The sequence below is a fragment of the Dasypus novemcinctus genome, chromosome 9 (genome assembly GCF_030445035.2).
Source record: "Dasypus novemcinctus isolate mDasNov1 chromosome 9, mDasNov1.1.hap2, whole genome shotgun sequence".
Taxonomy (NCBI): Eukaryota; Metazoa; Chordata; class Mammalia; order Cingulata; family Dasypodidae; genus Dasypus; species Dasypus novemcinctus.
The window spans coordinates 111,472,445-111,489,597 of NC_080681.1; the positions used below are offsets into that span (position 1 = coordinate 111,472,445).

The window sequence follows — 17,153 nt, forward strand, 5'->3', positions numbered from 1 at the left end:
TATCCTTAGAATAAGCCTATGAAGAAAGTGAGATTTCATTTTACAGATAAGAAGGCTGAGGCTCTGGGAGGCTAATATCTTGCCCAAGATCACGCAGCTAGTAAAATGAGGAAGCTGGGACTTCGGTAATGTAAACAAATATTTATTGGGGTCCACTCCACGCCAGGCCCTGTGTTAGGCATGGTGTAGACATACCGGCGAGTGAAACAGATGTAGAGTCCCTGCCTGGTGGAGCTTCTGGGGAAGATGGGCAGAAAACAAGTAAACAAACAAGTTAGCAGTTGCACATGTGATAAGTGGCATGGGGATTCATTCTCATCCTGGCCTTCCTTGAGGTTTGGACCATCAAGGCTTTGGACCCTGGGCCCTCATCTCTCAGCCTGTTGGCCCCTTTTCCCAGGCAATCTCATCCACATTCATGGTTTCCCTCACCTCCCATCTCTCGATGACTCACACATTTGCACTGCCAGCTCAGACCCAGATATACAACTGCTCTCCTGAAGGTTTTGTTTAGATGTCCAGTGTGTTCAAAACTACATGCATGAACTTGCCCCCTGGCTAACACTTCCAGTGTTCCTTGTCTCAGTCAGTGGCACCCCCCTCTATTCTGTTACATAAGCCAGAGCGCCACACTTCCACACATACACTTCATCACCACTGGTCATCAGTATGACCTTCTAAGCTTCTCTATGTCTGCCCACTTCCTTGCATCTCTACTGTAGCTCCAGCCACCATCATCTCTCCCTTAGAACATAGTAACAGCCTTCTAACTGTTCTCTCTACTTTTACCATAGAGCAAGTTCCCTGGATAGCACGGAATCTCCTTTGTAGCACATGTCAGATAAATTTTCCAATTATTTATATAATTATTTTATCAAAATTTGATCTCTCACTAGATTTTGAGTTCCCTGAGAATGAAATGTAACCCTCCCATTGTATCCTTAGTTTTTACTGAGCCCATTAAGTAAGTGCTCAAAAATGAATAGAAGAAGAAAACAAAAAAGGAACATAAATAGAGAATAATGGTGTGAGGGCACTCTAGATGGAGGAAACAGCCCTGAGCCAGTAAAGAACTGAAAAGATTTGTGACACCTTGAAAGGAGGCCAGAGCAGCTGGGTAAGGTGGTGGGCAAATGGAAGAGTGATGCCAAATGACGTTGGGAAGGTCAGCAGGGGCTACCCACGCTCAGGCTTGTGGGCCCTTGTCACAAGTTTGGATTTTATTGATTTTGCAGGCAAGCTACATGGTCCAGCTTATATTTTAGAAAGATTGTCTCAGCTGCTGTTTGGAGACTAGATTGAAGGAGACAGAAGACCCAAGGAGAAGGCTGTTGCAGTTGTTCAGGGAAGAGATGTTAGTGGTGTGGACAGGGCTAGGATTCGTGGAAGAAGAGAGAAGTGTACAAATGCTAGAAATATTTCATGAATAGTAACATCAAGATTTGCTAATGGAGTGAATGGGAAAGTAGAATGGTTCCCAAACTTCTGATAGAAGGGTGCTGCCATGGACTGAGAAGGAAAAGATGGGGAGAAGAATGGGATGGGGGAATATCAAGAATTCTATGTAATGTCTTATAAGTCTTTGAGACATCCAAGTGGAGGTGTCAAAAAGTCAGTTGGATATATGAGTCTGGAGCTCAGAGGAAAAGAGTGGGTGGGGAATACAAATTTGAGAATTGTCAGCAATGAGAAGTATTTCACACTTGCATCGGTAGGAATCCCCTGGTGAATGTGTTAAGATGCAGAATCTCCAGCATCATTCTAAGAGACTGATTCCGTAGGTGTATGTTAGGGTTCTTACTACAGGCAAAAGAAACGAACCTGAGCTGATTTAAACAGAAAAGGAATTCATTGAAATGGAATATTCAGTAGTTCACAGGATTTCTGGAAAGCTGGGGAACTGGGCAGGGACAAGGGAGGTTGAAGAGCAGGCAGGATCTCAGCCAAAATCACATTACCGAGCCAGTTCAGTGAGGACACTGCTGCCACATAGTAAGGCCACAGCTTGTTTTGCCACTGCCCTGGACACTGGGCACCACTGGCTATTGTCAGTGGCATTTGAATGGATCTTCCACTTTCTCTACTTCTGAGTCATAGTCTACAGAGTAGCTCTGATTGGTCAAGTCTAGGTCATGTGCCAGTACCCTTGCTGCAAGGAAGGCTAGGAAAGCAGGCATTTGGTCTTTTCAGCTTCATTAGAAGTTAGGCTCTGCCAAGACTGCACAAGTATTTCCCTAGCATGTAGGAAGGAAGTTAGGTTCAGATGCCAGGCTGGCAAGAATGAGACATGTCCTTGACAGCAGATTACCAATGCATGAGGGTGTCTGGGCATCTGAAATTTTTATAAGCATCCCCCAGGAGATTCCCACTCAGGTGGTCCATGAATACTTTGTTTTAACTGGTATTTAAAGCTTTGGGGTGGATAAGATCAACCTCGGGAGAGTGAAAAAAAGGGCCCAGGCCGAAGCTCTGAGGAGCTCTAACATCAAGTGATTGGGAGAGGAAGAGGAGTTAATAAAGGAGACTGAAAAGGAGCTGCCAGTGAGGAAGGGGGGAAATCAAGAGAGTGCTGTGCCTCCAAAGCCAGGAGATGAGTCATTTGAGGAGGGGCCAATGCTCAGCTCTGTCAGATGCTTCTCAGCTGTCTAAAGGTAATACAAGATGACAGAGACATTACCTGGATTTGGCAACATGGAGGTTGTTGGTGACCTGAGAACAGGTTAGGGTTCTTCTCCCCCTCCACACCAGCCTGGATTGACTTGAGGTGGGGGAAGGTATGGTGTTTTCCTGAAAAGGGGAGCAGAGACACAGGGTGGTGGCTGGAGGAACTGGGGGTCAAGAGGGTTTTCTAGGATGGGATTGGGACTCAGCTCTGCAGAGCCCAGCCTCTTCCGCTGCCAGGTTGCCTCTGCAAGAGGGTGATGGCTCTTCCTGGACTTGTCAGCCTCAAGTCTGGTCTCTTAGTCTCCTCTCCCTGGATTTCAGTCTTCTTCAGTGTTCACTTCCTTGCCTCATGTTCAGCTTTTTCTGACCATTGAGGTGACAGAGGCAGCTCTGGGGACTGAAACTGGAACTTCAGATCAGAGAAGGAAAATGTTTTCCCTGAAAGCAATTCGATCTTGTAGAGTCCTTAGCAAGACCTTGTTGCTGGAAGGTCCCTTCAACGGGCCTAGGACTTGGGACCAGTGCAGATACGGAAGTGAGGCCCGGGAGGTACGGTGAGTTTCCCGGCTCTTGGGCAGGGCCCCAGGTTCCTTCCATCCTGGGAACAGACTTGGCCTCACCAGGTCAGTGGAGGCGCTTTGGAGAGTCTGGGAGGCTGCTGCTCAAGATTGTGGGGAGCGTCTGGGAACAGTGTTGGAGAGTCAAAACTCTGCTGGGTTTTGACCTCATCCTGTCGGCTCTATCCAGACCTATCGAATCAGAATCTCCCGGGGGTGAGGTCTCGGCAAATGTGCAATTCAGCTCTCCAGGTGACTCTGATGAGCAGGCAGGGTGAATGCTGCTGTGGTGAATGCGCCCCCTTAAGGTTGAGAGGCCATTAAGACACATTTCTGGAACACCTGCTGTGTACAGAGGCTGAATGATTGGTTCTGAGGAGCTGGAGATAACTACTCAAGGTCCCCGCTTGGGTCAGAAAAGGAAAACGTATGCCCATGAAAACCCACAGCAGAGGATGCAGGGATGTGCCTGAGGTCTGTGGAGAGAATCAGGTAACTAAAGTCCAACAGACTTGGGTTTGAATTCCTATTGACTGTGTGACCTTGGGCAAATGATGTAACCATTCTCAAACTCAGTTTCCTCTTCTGTAAATCAGGAATGATAATGATCTTATGGGGTTGTTCGAGGGGGTTATATATAAAGCATCTAGCATGTACCTGGGACATAACAGGTACTTAATTTTTAAAATTTCCTTTTACTAAAAAAGATAAGTATACTTGTACACAGGGTAAGTAAAGAGATGAGGAGACACACAGAAAAAGGGAAGATAATTATACCTTGAAACAGGGATGAGGTAATAATTATGACGATTGAGTGCTGAGATTGTCTGGGCCTGTCCTGGAAGCCAAAGCGAAAAGAGAAGTCTTGTGTACCTTGGAGGTGTTGGGAACAAATAGCTGCCCCTGGGTTTGAACCAGACAGGTTCTGCCCTCAGCTCTCTCCTGTCCATTCCTTTCTTCATCAAACATTTGCTGAGAGCCTTCCCAGAACACGTTAGAATCCTCTGGGTTGCTTTTAGGTAGGTTTGTTTTTATTGGGATAAAATTCACATAATATCAAACTCATCATTTTAAGGTGTACAGTTTAGTGTTTTTAGTATATTCTTAATGCGTGCAACCATCACTGTTATCTAATTCTAGAACATTTCCACCACCCCGAAAAGAAACCTGTGCAGCCCCCTGGCAACCACTATTCTACTTTTTGTCTCTATGGATTTGTCTATTTTGGACATTTCATATAAAAGGAATCTACAATATGTGGCCTTCTGTGTCAGGCTTCTTTCAGTGAGCATTACATTTTTCAAGGTTCATGCATGTGGTCTGGGTTACTTTTTTTTCTAAGATTTATTAATTTTTTTATTTCTCTCCACTCCCCACTCCCCCCACCCCTGTTGTCTGCTCTCAGTGTCCATTCGCTGTGTGTTCTTTGTCTGCTTGCATTCTTGTCAGCGGCACCTAGAATCTGTGTCTCTTTTTTGTTGCGTCATCTTGCTGCGTGAGCTCTCCGAGTGTGCGGTGCCACTCCTGGGGAGGCTGCGCTTTTTTCACATGGGGCAGCTCTCCTTGAGGGGCGCACCCCTTGTGCATGGGGCTCCCCTACGCAGGGGACACCCCCCTGCATGGCAGGGCACTCCTTGTGCACATCAGCACTGTGTGTGGGCCTGCTCACAGGTCAGGAGGCCCTGGGTTTGAGCCCAGGGCCTCCTATGTGGTAGGCAGATGCTCTATCAGTTGAGCCAAATCCACTTCCCTGGGTTGCTTTTAAACCAATAAGGATAGGAATAGCAAACACAGAGAGCATACAGGCACTGCTGAAAGCACTTTCCATACATTAACCCATGAAATCCTCAGGTCGGGAGACTAAAGCCCAGAGAGGTGAAATAACCACATAAGCATTGTTGCCAGAGAAAATGCAGGATGCCCATGCAAAATTCGGACATACTTATACTAAAACCTATTCATTGATGATCTGAAATTCAAATTTAACTGGTGTCCTAGATGTATTTTTGCTAAATTTGGCAACTGTACTAGCAGTAGGTGGCAAAGCCAGGATTTGGACTTGGGCAGTCCCAAGACATCACTCACTCAACTAGTGATACCTCACCCTCCCGGCCCTCCCACTCTGCCCCAAGGGCCTCTGATTTAGGTCTGGGGTGAGGCCTGGGCATCTTATTTTTTGAAAGCCTTCTAGGTGACTCCTTGGGCAGCCTGGGGGTGTGTCCCAGGGCCTGGGGATGCTGAGAAGGTGTCTGCTGGGCAGGATAGCTGACATGGAGCCCTTGCTGTGTATGGTGTACTGAGCAAGGTGCTTCATTACCTGATTGCATTCAGTCCTCACACAGCCCTATGAGATGGGGAAATGGAGGCTCAGAGAGGCTGAGTTACTTGCCCCAGGTCACACAGCTAAAACTACTGGAAGCACAATTCATACTTTGGGACAGTGTGATGTGAAAGCCTAGGCTCCTAACTCCTTTTGCCTTTTCTCTGTTCCCGTAGTCAGTCATTCATTACATAAATGTTGATTGCCACCCTGTGCTGGATGCTATGGATACAAAGGCGAATGAGAGAACCTCTGCCCTTCTAGCGTTTTCAGCCCCTGTAGAGGAGTTGTGTGGTAATCAATCCTCAAGGGCCTCCGGCTCTCTGCTAGTAGCCCCATTGGGCCCAGGATGGCCCAAAGACAGGAGGAGTCAGATGTGGTGGGAAGAGGGCGGCCAGGAGCTGAGTCAGGAAAGATGAAGTGTTTACAAGGCAGGAAAGGGGAAGGACTCTCCAGGCAGAGGGAGCATCGTGAGCAAAGGGCAAGGGCTGGAAACAGCCTGGCAGTTTTAGGAAATTGCAGAGAGTTCCACGGGGCTGGTGTGTCAGGGGTAAGCGATGGCTGTCCAGGCCAGGGCACCAGATCCTTTGCAGCTCTGTCTGAGAGGCCAGGCACGGCTCTCCCCAGGGGACCACAGAATTTGGTACTCAGAGCCAGGGGTCTGGCGGGAACCTTCAGTGGCTGGTCCAGTAGAATTCTTGCTCTCTTAACTCATCACTGCTGAGCATTCTTCCCAGAAAAATCCCAGCCGGGACAATTGGGGTTTACGGACAATCCCTCTCCCTCCCTACCACCCTGCGAGGGGCAGCAGGCGAGGCTCAGTTGGAAGGCTGGACAGGTGCCCGGACTGGGAGGGTGTCTGTGAGGCCCCATGGAAGGGGCGCCCGGCCAGTCAAGGCCCCAGCAGTGCAGGAAAGAAAACAGCAAGAGGAATCCTGAAATAAACGTCGAGGCTGGCGGAGCCCTCCACGTCGCCGCCCCACCCCTTCATTCCAGAGAAGTCGGGGCAAGGTCACCCCACGGGCCTGGAGCAGAGCTTGGGCTGGGGCTCGGGGTCCCGGCTCCCAGGCCTTGCAGAGTAGCCACTGCCGGGGCCCCCCTTGGGAAGAGCCCTGCCCTCCTCTGGCCACCCGCCCCACCCCAGCCTGGATTCTCAGTTCTCCAGAACGGAATGAGCCTGCGAGTTGTGCTTCACCAGACAAAGACCATTTGGAGACTGCGTCCTGCTCCTTTGCTGCTGAGCAGGCAGCTGAGGTCGGAGCAGCCTTGCAGAGGGTGATGGACTTCAGCTCCAGGTCCCAGAGCGTTGACCTAGAAAGGGATTCAGAGCTCATGTCCTTCAACTCTAAACTGTACATATTGGGAAACGGAGGCACAGGATGAAGAAGCTTGCTCAGAGGCACACAGCGGGGCTCGTAGCAGATTTGGCCTAAAATTCAGTCCCTGACCCCCACCCCCACCTCCTAAGCCAGGTTCTTGGTCTTACGCCTGGTACTGTGTGTCCTAGAAGCTCTTTGCCCCCAAGTGTTTTCTGCATCATCTTCTATGATGCCTGAAATCCCACCATTAGATAAAACCTATCACCTCATGTAACCTTCACAGGTGAGGCCCAGAGAGGTGGGGTTTACTTCATGGTTTGTGTGAAGTAAGGGAGCTCTGGAGGCAGGTGGCTCTGCACTTCTAGCTACCTATGACCTTGAGCAAGTCATCTAACCTCAGTGTCCTCATCTGTAAAATGGTGGAAGGGGTGGGTGCAGGTAGTAATTGCCTCCCAGAGTTGGCGGGAGAATTAAATGAGGTGACAGGCATGAAGTGCCTGCCCCAAAGCAAGCACTCGGCAAGCAGGGTGGAGGTTGGATTCGTGTTCATAACTAGACTCGTTCTGGGAGCTTGGAATTGGAGTCCTTCCTGTTTGGGGATCTGCTTGGGCCAGGCCTGGGCTGTGCTCCCCAGTCACCTCGTCCTGCCTGGGGGGACAAGGCCTCACTGCCTTTCTCCCACTTGGACACGGGTCTGCAGCCATGCCCCAGAATTCATCTTTCTGCTGCAGGAATTTATCAAGTCTCTCCTCTCTTGCTTAGAACCCTCCAGGAGCTCTGTCACTGCGAGATCAAACCTAGGGGGTTTGGTCAAAAGCTTGGCCTCTGGGGAACAGATTTGGCCCAACAAATAGAGCATCCACCTACCACATGGGAGGTCCAGGGTTCAAACCCAGGGCCTCCTGACCCGTGTGATGAGCTGGCCCACATGCAGTGCTGATGCGTGCAAGGAGTGCCCTGCCACGCAGGGGTGTCCCCCGAGTAGGAGAACCCTACATGGAAGAAGTGCGCCCTGTGAGGAGAGCTGCCTCATGCAAAAAAAGCGCAGCCTGCCCAGGAGTGGCGCTGCACACATGGAGAGCTGATGCAGCAAGATGATACAACAAAAAGAGACACAGATTCCTGGTGCTGCTGACCAGAATATAAGCAGACACAGAAGAACACACAATGAATGGATACAGAGAACAGACAATGGGGGGAGGGAGGGGAGAGAAATAATTTAAAAATAAATAAATCTTAAAAAAAAAAAAAAAATTGGCCTCTGGAGCCAGACTTTCTGGATTTGAGTCTAAGTTCCTCCTCTTACTATTTGTGTGAGCTTGGGCAAATGCCTTAACTTCCCTGGCCTCAGTTTCCTCATCTGTAAAACCTCCCAGGGTTGTTGAAAGGATTACAGGAAATAATACACAGTATGTAAAGCCTCTTTTTTTCCTTTGTAATTAAAAACATTTTTTATTTATTTCTAGCCCGCATTGTATGCACTTGCTGTCTGTTCTCTGTGTCTTTTCATTGTGTGCTAGTTTTTTTTTTTTTGGAGGCACTGGGAAGTGAATCCCGGGACCTCCCATGTGGGAGGGAGGTGCCCAATCGCTTGAGCCACCTCCACTCCCTGCTTGTTGTTCTCTCATTGTGTTTCCTTGTTGTGTCTCTTCATTGCATCAGCTTGCCATACCAGCCCATTGCATCAGCTGTCTTGCTCATCTTCTTTAGGAGACACCAGGAGCTGAACCTGGGACCTCCCGTGTGGGAGGCAGGCATCCAACTGCTTGAGCGACATCTGCTTCCCAGCTTCTCATCTTTAACGTGGTTTCCTGCCAGGCCCCTGTTGGCCCTGAGTTCTCACAGTTCACCACTTCTCCACTTGCTCCCCTTAGTGCCTGCTCCGATCAACTCCTGACTGCCTCTGCCCCAAATGTTGCTGGGTGCCCCCAACCTGGGACTTTGCAGAGGCACCTCTCCTCTCTCAGGGCCATCTTCCCCTTCCTTGCTTTGCTTGCCCTAATTTTTCCAGACTCTGATGAAACATTACCTCATCCCAGGGTGGGATGGGTGTTCCTCGTTTGTGCCCCCACAACAGGCTTCTGTCCTGCCCCAACCTTGCAAAGGACTCCTCAGCCTTTAGCAAGCACATCCTTGTCATGTCCTGCCTGCCCCACTGGGCTGTGGGCACCTGGAGGGGAGGAAATGGCCTGATACCCCTCTATCCCCATCATCTGCACAGGGCCTTGTATACAGCCAGGCACTCGGTGTGTGTGAACGAGCTCTTACTATGTGCCAGGGACTCTTAGAGACTTTACCCCAGCTCCTCCCTCTGCCCCATTGGGGTTGGAAGGGCTCTGTTTTCCCATTTGAGATTCCCTAGCAGACGGCTATTAAGGGGCCCTCCAGTCACCTAGAGGGACTAGGACTGAGCTGGGATTGCCCAGTGGATGGGATGTAACAACTACTTTCTCATTTCCACCCTTTTGCCCTCCTTGCAGGAAGGGCCCTGTGGGACTCCCTGCCTTTCTCGGAATCTGGATGGTTGGGCAAGTGGGCAGAAAAAGCAAAGTTAGGGCATGACATAAGCAGGGCAGCTCACATGTGCGCAGGCCACAAAGCCCATTCGCAGTGGAGGTGGCTGGGGCAGCCATGACTGTCATTCCCATTTTGCAGGTACAGAGTCTGTGGCTGGGAGAGGTCTCCTGGCCCCACATCCTGTGCTCCGTCTACTCTGTGCCCTTTGTAAGAAGGCCCCGGTGCTAGGGGGACTCCTTGAGCATGCAGGTCTTAGCCTATTCCCTCCTCCCCCTCTAGGGCCCTCCTGCCTGGTCCTTTGCCCTCCCTTGGTTCTGGGCCCCAGGACCCTCTGGCCCCCCTCAGGCTGACTTCTGCTGAGCCCCACTCCCTCCCACCCCATCCCTGTGTTGGAAGCTATGCCCAGATGGCTGTCCATTGAAAAGGGACCGTTGCAGTATGATAAAGTGCTGAGGACTAGTTGCAGATAACTAGAGCAGTGGCTCCCAACCTTTCTGAATTGGAGAACCCTTGTCTTTAGTAGCATCACGCAGTTTCAACAAGTATCAGTATTTTGCCAGTCATGTTTTTTTTCATCTACCAGTGCCCACTTTTTTCTTATTATGGAGACTTTGGATTATTAACAGAAATAGAATAGCATGATGAACCCCCATTTACTCATCACCTGGTCCCGCCCTGTCTACACCCCCACCTGCTTCTACTACTCTCATATTATTCTGGAGCAAATCCCAACCATCATGTCATTTCATTCTTAAATATTTCAGTATGTCTCTCTAAAAGGTAAGAACTCCTTTTTTGTTTACATAACTACAATACAAATATTGTTCTCCAAAAACATTAACAATCATCCCTGAATCAGTTATCTAGTCAGTTCAAATTTCCAATTGTCTTATAACTGTCATACTTTTCTTTACAGTTTACTTTTTTTTTTTTAAAGATTTGTTTTTATTTATTTCTCCCCCTCCCCCTCTCCTTGTTGTCTGCTCTCTGTGTGTATTTGCTGTGTGTTCTTCTGTGTCTGCTTATATTCTCATTGGGTGGCTCTGGGAACTGCTCCTGGGACCTTCTGGAGTGGGAGAGAGGCAATTATTCTCTTGCGCCACCTCAACTCCCTGTTCTGCTACGTCTTACTTTCTCTCCTCTGTGTCTCTTGTTGAGTCATCTTGCTGTACCAGCTCTTCATGCCAGCCAGCAGTCCTGCACGGGGCGGCTTTCTGTGCGGGATAGCGTTCTCATGCAGGGTGGCACTCCTGCACAGGGTGACATTCCCACATGGGCTGGAACTCCATGTGGGCCAGCTTGCTGTGTGGGCAAGCTTGCCCTCACCAGGAGACCCTGGGCATCGAACCCTGGACCTCCCATATGGTAGACAGGAGCCCAGTTGGCTGAGCCACATCTGTTTCCCTACAGTTTACTTTTTAAAAATCAGGATTGAAGTAAGATCCATGCATTGCCCTTTGTTGATATGTCTTTTAAGACTTCTGTTTTTGTTTTTGCAATCTGTTAAAGAGACTGGTGGTGTTTGGTAATCTCCCACGTCTGATTATGCTTACTGATGCATCCCAGGTGAATTTAACAAGTTTCTCCATCTTCTGCATTTCCTGTAAATTGGCAGTCAAATCTAGAATGAAGACTCATTTTTTGTATAATTTATATACCATTTTATTAAATGTTTTAAGTGTAACTTGGTTTGCTCATTAAAATGCCCTATATTAATTATTACAATTAATATGTAGTACATATAATTTAATCTTCTTGGCATCCAAGTCAAAGATCAAAGGAGCCACCTCATAGGAGAATCTCTTTGTAATGCCAGAGTTACACTGACCTTCCCATGACAATTGTACTTTTAGTATCAGTTGAGAAAAGGGTAATGACAAAAAGCTACCATAAATTCGAGATACTTTTAGGGAAGCAGATTTGGCTCAACGGATAGAGCATCCGCCTACCATGTGGGAGATCCAGGGTTCAAACCCAGGGCCTCCTGACCCATACGATGAGCTAGCCCACACGCAGTGCTGATGCGCACAAGGAGTACTGTGCCACTTGGGTGTCCCCCGCATAGGGGAGCCCCACGCACAAGGAGTGTGCCCCGTAAGGAGAGCTGCCCAGCATGAAAAAAGGGCAGCCTGCCCAGGAGTGGCGCCATACTCACGGAGAGCTGATGCAGCAAGATGACGCAATAAAAAGAGACACAGATTCCCAGTGCTGCTGATAAGAATATAAGTGGACGCGGAAGAACACAGTGAATGGACACAGAGAGCAGACAACTGAGTGGGGGGATGGGAAAGGGGAGAGACATAAAAATAAAATAAATCTTTTTTTAAAAAAAGAATGCTTTTAAAGGTTTTTGTGTCTTACTGATCATAGCAGTTGCATTCATATTTGGAAAATAGTCAAACTGATATTGTAAGACTTTTTTTCCTACCATTTGCTCTAGAGTTCTTACTAGAAGCCTGGCTTTAAAAGACCTGGAGACAACTCCATGCACTTCTAGGATTTGGGGCCCCTGGCTGGGAGCAAACAAGGGAGTCAGAGTCCAGTGGTTTGGGTCCCAGGTCCATCTTGGCCACCTTCTGGCTGTGTGACCCCAGACAATTTTCTTTACCACTCTGAGCCTCACTGCCTCATTGCCATATGGAAATTAAAAACAATCACTGCCTCATTTGGGGATGTTGTAAGTCCTAAATGGTAGATGACAAACTGCTTTACAAACTCTAAAGTGCTGTACAATTTTTGTTTGTATTTTTTCCTTAGATTGTTTGCCTTTCCAGGCAGGCCTGGTGCAAGAAACTCCTCTGAGCCTTTGTTTTGCAGTTTCTAAAATGAGGAGAAAAAGTTCTGTGATTTAGTCAGTCAAGGGATGACATCATGGCCCAAAGCAAGGATTAAAAAATTTCCTCTTCTATGCCAACTCTAGTTTAATTGGTAGAGGCTGCCTGAAAAGCAGTGTGAGCAGAAGGGTGAGCCAAACCCAGGGTCAGTGGGGAAAATACTGTGATCGATTAATGATGTCTGTATCCCAAAAATCATAGTCCAAAGGAATGAATATCTAATGGTGAAATTTAATCTGCAGCTCCCACGGCTTTAGCCACCAGTAGCTCTGCCCCTTATATCCTTGGCTAAGTCACCATGGTAACCACAGATGTCTGAGAAATCACAGGAATGAAGAATGGGTCCTATTGATGAATCCTGACCCACAAGGGGGATATGTAAAGGGCCTTTCCAGGCTGGGCATGGCCCTAGTGCTGCCATCTTTGGGTTTTTGCCTGCAGAGTACGCAAACCAGAGAGCCAGAGCATGGTGTGTGTGTGTAGGCAGTGATGGGGGCAGTGCTAGCAGCTGGAACTCACGCTTTGTTCAGGGCTGACCACGCAAGGCTGCGTGAAGGACTCTGATTGGTTTCCCAAGTTCAGACATGTCCCTGCCTTTGTGTTTCACCTGCCTTTGACCAGTGCCTGCCCAGGCTCTTGCATGGAGCCATTAAAACGCTTAGCTTTGAGGGAAGCATATGTGGCTCAAGCAGTTGGGCGCCCACCTACCACACAGGAGGTCCTGGGTTCAGTTCCTGGTGCCTTCTAAAAAAGGAGCAAGGCAGCAAGATCATGCAACAAGATGACACAATGAGGAAACACAAAGACATGACAAGTAGGGAGTGGAGGTGGCTCAAGCAATTGGGCACCTCCCTCCCACATGGGAGGTCCCAGGTTTGGTTCCCAGTGCCTCCTAAAAAAAGACAGCAGACACAGAGAGCAGACAAAGAACAGGCACAGAGAGCACACAGCAAGCACAAACAACTGGGAGGGGGGGCGGGGGGGATAAATAAATAAACCTTTTTTAAAAAACAAACAAACCCTCTTAGCTCTGAAAGAAATCTAAATTTCTGTCAATTCTAATCCAAAATCTAGTGCCGGTATAATTTTCCAGTACCTGAAGTCTTTGACTACTTCAAGTGATGGGGAGCTCGCTCCTTGGGAGTGAGTTTATTCTTCATTAGGAAATTCTTCCTCAGTTTAAATTTAAGTCTTTTTCTTTCCCCCTAATTTCCACCTCTCAGTCCTGGGAGATGTCTCAGGACCAAGCCAAACAAATTTCATTTCTCTTCAGTGCGAGAGCCCTTTGAGTGTTTGTAGTTGGGGCCCCACCACTGCTGCTGGCGCTTTTCCTTTGGACAGGGCTCCCTCTGATCCACTCTTCTCCCTCCTTGAATTTGACGATGGTCTGGAGATGTGGTTAAAGTGGTGGAGTTCTGAGGCAGCTCCAGTTCCAGGGTCAGAGCTGTGAACCCTAACTTCTGTGGGGCAGCATGGTGATGGGAAAAGAACATTGGCTCTGGATTTGGCCAGACCTGGATTTAAATTACAATTTTGCCACCATCCAAGGCTGTGTGACCTGGACACATTTCTTCTCTTGGCAGCTTCATCTGTAAAATTGGGATGATATGCAGGGTGACCAGGAGGCACAGAGCAAGTGCCCGGGACAGGTAACATCCTACCATGTGTGATGGCTCCAGAGCCAGAGGTTTTACTGTGGCCCCCCTGCACCTGAGATCCCCACATCTTGCTAAGCAGGGTCATTGGGGGTGGGGATATCTTTAATTAGCTCACAGAAAGTTGAGAAATTCCCAGACTAAATTGAATTTAATTTTGAAATACATAAAATTATTTGCTATCTAATAATAGATAGTATTCTAAGCACTTATGAGAATTTATTTACTCTTCCCAACAACTCTGTGGTGTAGGAACTATTATCATTTTCATTTAATGTGCAGGGAAAATTGAGGCACAGAGAGGTCACACGGCAGGTAACTGAGGGAGCTGCGATTCAAACCTAAGTAGTTTGAGGCCAGCCCCACATTTTTACCAATGAAGATTTACTGCCAGAATGAAGGGTAGAATTAGACCCGTGGTTCCCAAACTTTAGCTGCATCTGCATCCCCTGGAGGGCTTGTTAAAACCCAGCTTGCTCGGCCTCACCTCCAGATGCTCTGACTCAGCCTTCTAAGGTAGGGCCTGAGACTTTGCATGTCGAACAAGTTCCCAGGTGTTGCTGATGCTGCTGGTCCATGGCCCCCTGAATCTGGTGTCAGGTGTGGAGATTGAGGGCTGATCTCACAGGGGGATCGGAAACAAACCAGTGAGAGCATAGGAGTATATTCCAAATGGCTCCAACCTTGCCATGTGCTGCCTTACCTGCGAGCTCAGATAAGCCTCACGGTAACTGTGAGTTAGGTGGAGAATAGATTTTTTTATTCCCATCTTATCTGATTTTTCTCCCATTTTAAAGAAGAGGCGATTCAGATAACTGGACATAGTTTTGGGGGACGGTGGCTAGGAGTAGACTCCCAGCTCCTGACTCATGCTGTGGTAGTGACAATACAGGGGCCTGGAAACCTCTCTGCCCTTCCCCAGATGCCATCCTTTCCCAGGCTAATGTCAGAATTTCCTCCTTAAAACTGTATTCTGGGCAAGCAGACTTGGCCCAGTGGTTAGGGCGTCCGTCTACCACATGGGAGGTCCGCGGTTCAAACCCCGGGCCTCCTTGATCCGTGAGGAGCTGGCCCATGCGCAGTGCTGATGCGCGCAAGGAGTGCCGCCCCACTCAGGGGTGTCACCTGCGTAGGGGAGCCCCACACGTAAGGAGTGCACCTGTGAGGAGAGCCGCCCAGCGTGAAAAAGAAAGAGCAGCCTGCCCAGGAATGGCGCCACACACACCTCCCGTGCCGCTGATGACAACAGAAGCGGACAAAGAAACAAGACGCAGCAAATAGACACAGAGAACAGACAACCGGGGGAGGGGGGGAATTAAATAAATAAATAAAATTAAAAAAAAAAAAAAAAGAAAGTGCAGCCTGCCCAGGAATGGCGCCGCACACACGGAGAGCTGACACAACAAGATGACACAACAAAAAGAAACACAGGTTCCCGTGCCGCTGACAACAGAAGCGGACAAAGAACACGCAGCAAATAGACACAGAGAACAGACAACTGGGATGGGGGGGAGAAGGGGAGGGAGATAAATAAATAAATAAATAGATTAATTAATTAATTTTTAAAAAAAGGAAGACATACTTTTAAAAAAAACCAACTGTATTCTGCTGAACAGGTGCAGCACAGTGGTTAAGCACCTGCTTCACATGTACAAGGTCCCAGGTTCAATCCCCAGTACCTCCTGAAAAAAGGAAAAAACAAAACTATATTCCTTTACCTTATATCGTGCGCCACATTGTATCGTAGTGGGTAGGGTTACTGGTTGTGATGTGAATGCTGGGGTTTGGCGAGTACATTTCCTCCTCTTGATTTTTGGGAACCATAGATATGTCTTTTCTGTAAGAAATGTCCTGGTTTTCTTTAGCCAACTCAAATATGGCTCCTCCTTCCTAGTCTCGGATTCCTTGACTTCCTCTCTTCAGCCCTGGTATGGGCTTCCATTGCTCCTGGGCCTGAAAGCATTTCAAGTTCACACCCAGGATGGAGAATGTTAGGTTTTTAATACCTTTACTCAGTAATTGAAACAGTGTAGTGCTGGCACAAGGACAGACTTACAGACCGATGGAATCTTCAAGAGTTCTAGTACCTGTACCAAAAACACCTAGAATTTGATGGATCTTTCTGGCGTCAGCAGCAGCAGCTAATAATGGCCATGGTACTATCACTGAGGACACAGCTGTGCCTGGGCTGAACCCTTTACATCAGGGGCGGGTTCGTAAGCTTTTTTGTTCCAAGGACCTTTTTGCCAGGCAGGTGAAAACCACGGGCCCCTTACTAAGTCCACACTATACTGTGTATTATTTAATAAATATATCACACCTGCACTAACACATCCCCACAAGAATAATGTTTTTTTGAATTTCAATTCAAGCTCACAGACCCCTTGTTAAGAACCCCTGCCGTACATGTGTAATCCTCACAACAACCCTGACAGGTAGGCATTATTTCCCCCATTTCACAGGTGGGGAATCAGGAAGCTCAGAGAGAGTACGCAGCTTGCCCAAGGTTACACAGCATCTGGGTGGTGGAGTGGGGCTTCAGCACCAGACTCAAAGGCTTCCGAGCGCACTCCCCATTGCCTTCGAGGTCTGCACCGTGCGTGTTCTCCTGCGAATCTCTTTTAGAATCTTTGTAGACCCAGTCCCAAATGTGCCTGTTAACTCTTGTAGTGTTGAAGTAGCTCTTTGGAAGTCAAGCTCTAATCCCATTTTAGACCGAATTGGTGGGTGTGGAGGTCAGAGTGGGCTGCAGTCTGGTGGAAGAAGAACTGCCCTGGGCATCCCTCGGAAGCCCAGCTTGCTTGCCACCCCGCCATGTGACCCTGGGCAAGGCCCTCCCCTCTCTCGGGCTCAGTTTCCTCCTCTGTAGTAGGTCTATGGGTCCCTTCTAGCCTTCCTGCCCTGAAATTCTCTAATTCCCAAGGGAACTGCATTCACAAGGTTTTCAGGAGGCTGGCAATCTCCAAACGCTGCTGAGAGAGGGAGTGTTACCCTCTGGCTGAGCCCACCTGGCATGTGTGAATCCCATTTCTTGTCATCACCATCTTCTCACCTTCCCTTTTTCTTTGCAACCTCTGGACTTTGGGGTTGCTTGATGTCACCCCAGCAGTTCACCCCCATGGGGGGGGGTGGTATGTGAAGTGTGCTCCCTCTGTCCTTTCTCATCATCTCAGGCCTGGGTATCTGAATGCTTCCAACGGTTCACTGCCCACCCAGGGTATCCCACCCTCTTCCTCCTCATCCTCACATGAATGTTCAAGGGATTTGGATGTGGTGAACATTTCCCA

General features: G+C 48.5%; 1 protein-coding gene across 1 annotated transcript in view; it reads left to right on the forward strand.

Annotated features, from left to right (window-relative positions):
- The window catches only part of ASAP3 (ArfGAP with SH3 domain, ankyrin repeat and PH domain 3), a 47,826-nt gene that overhangs the window by 5,402 nt on the left and 25,271 nt on the right, over nucleotides 1-17,153 (forward strand).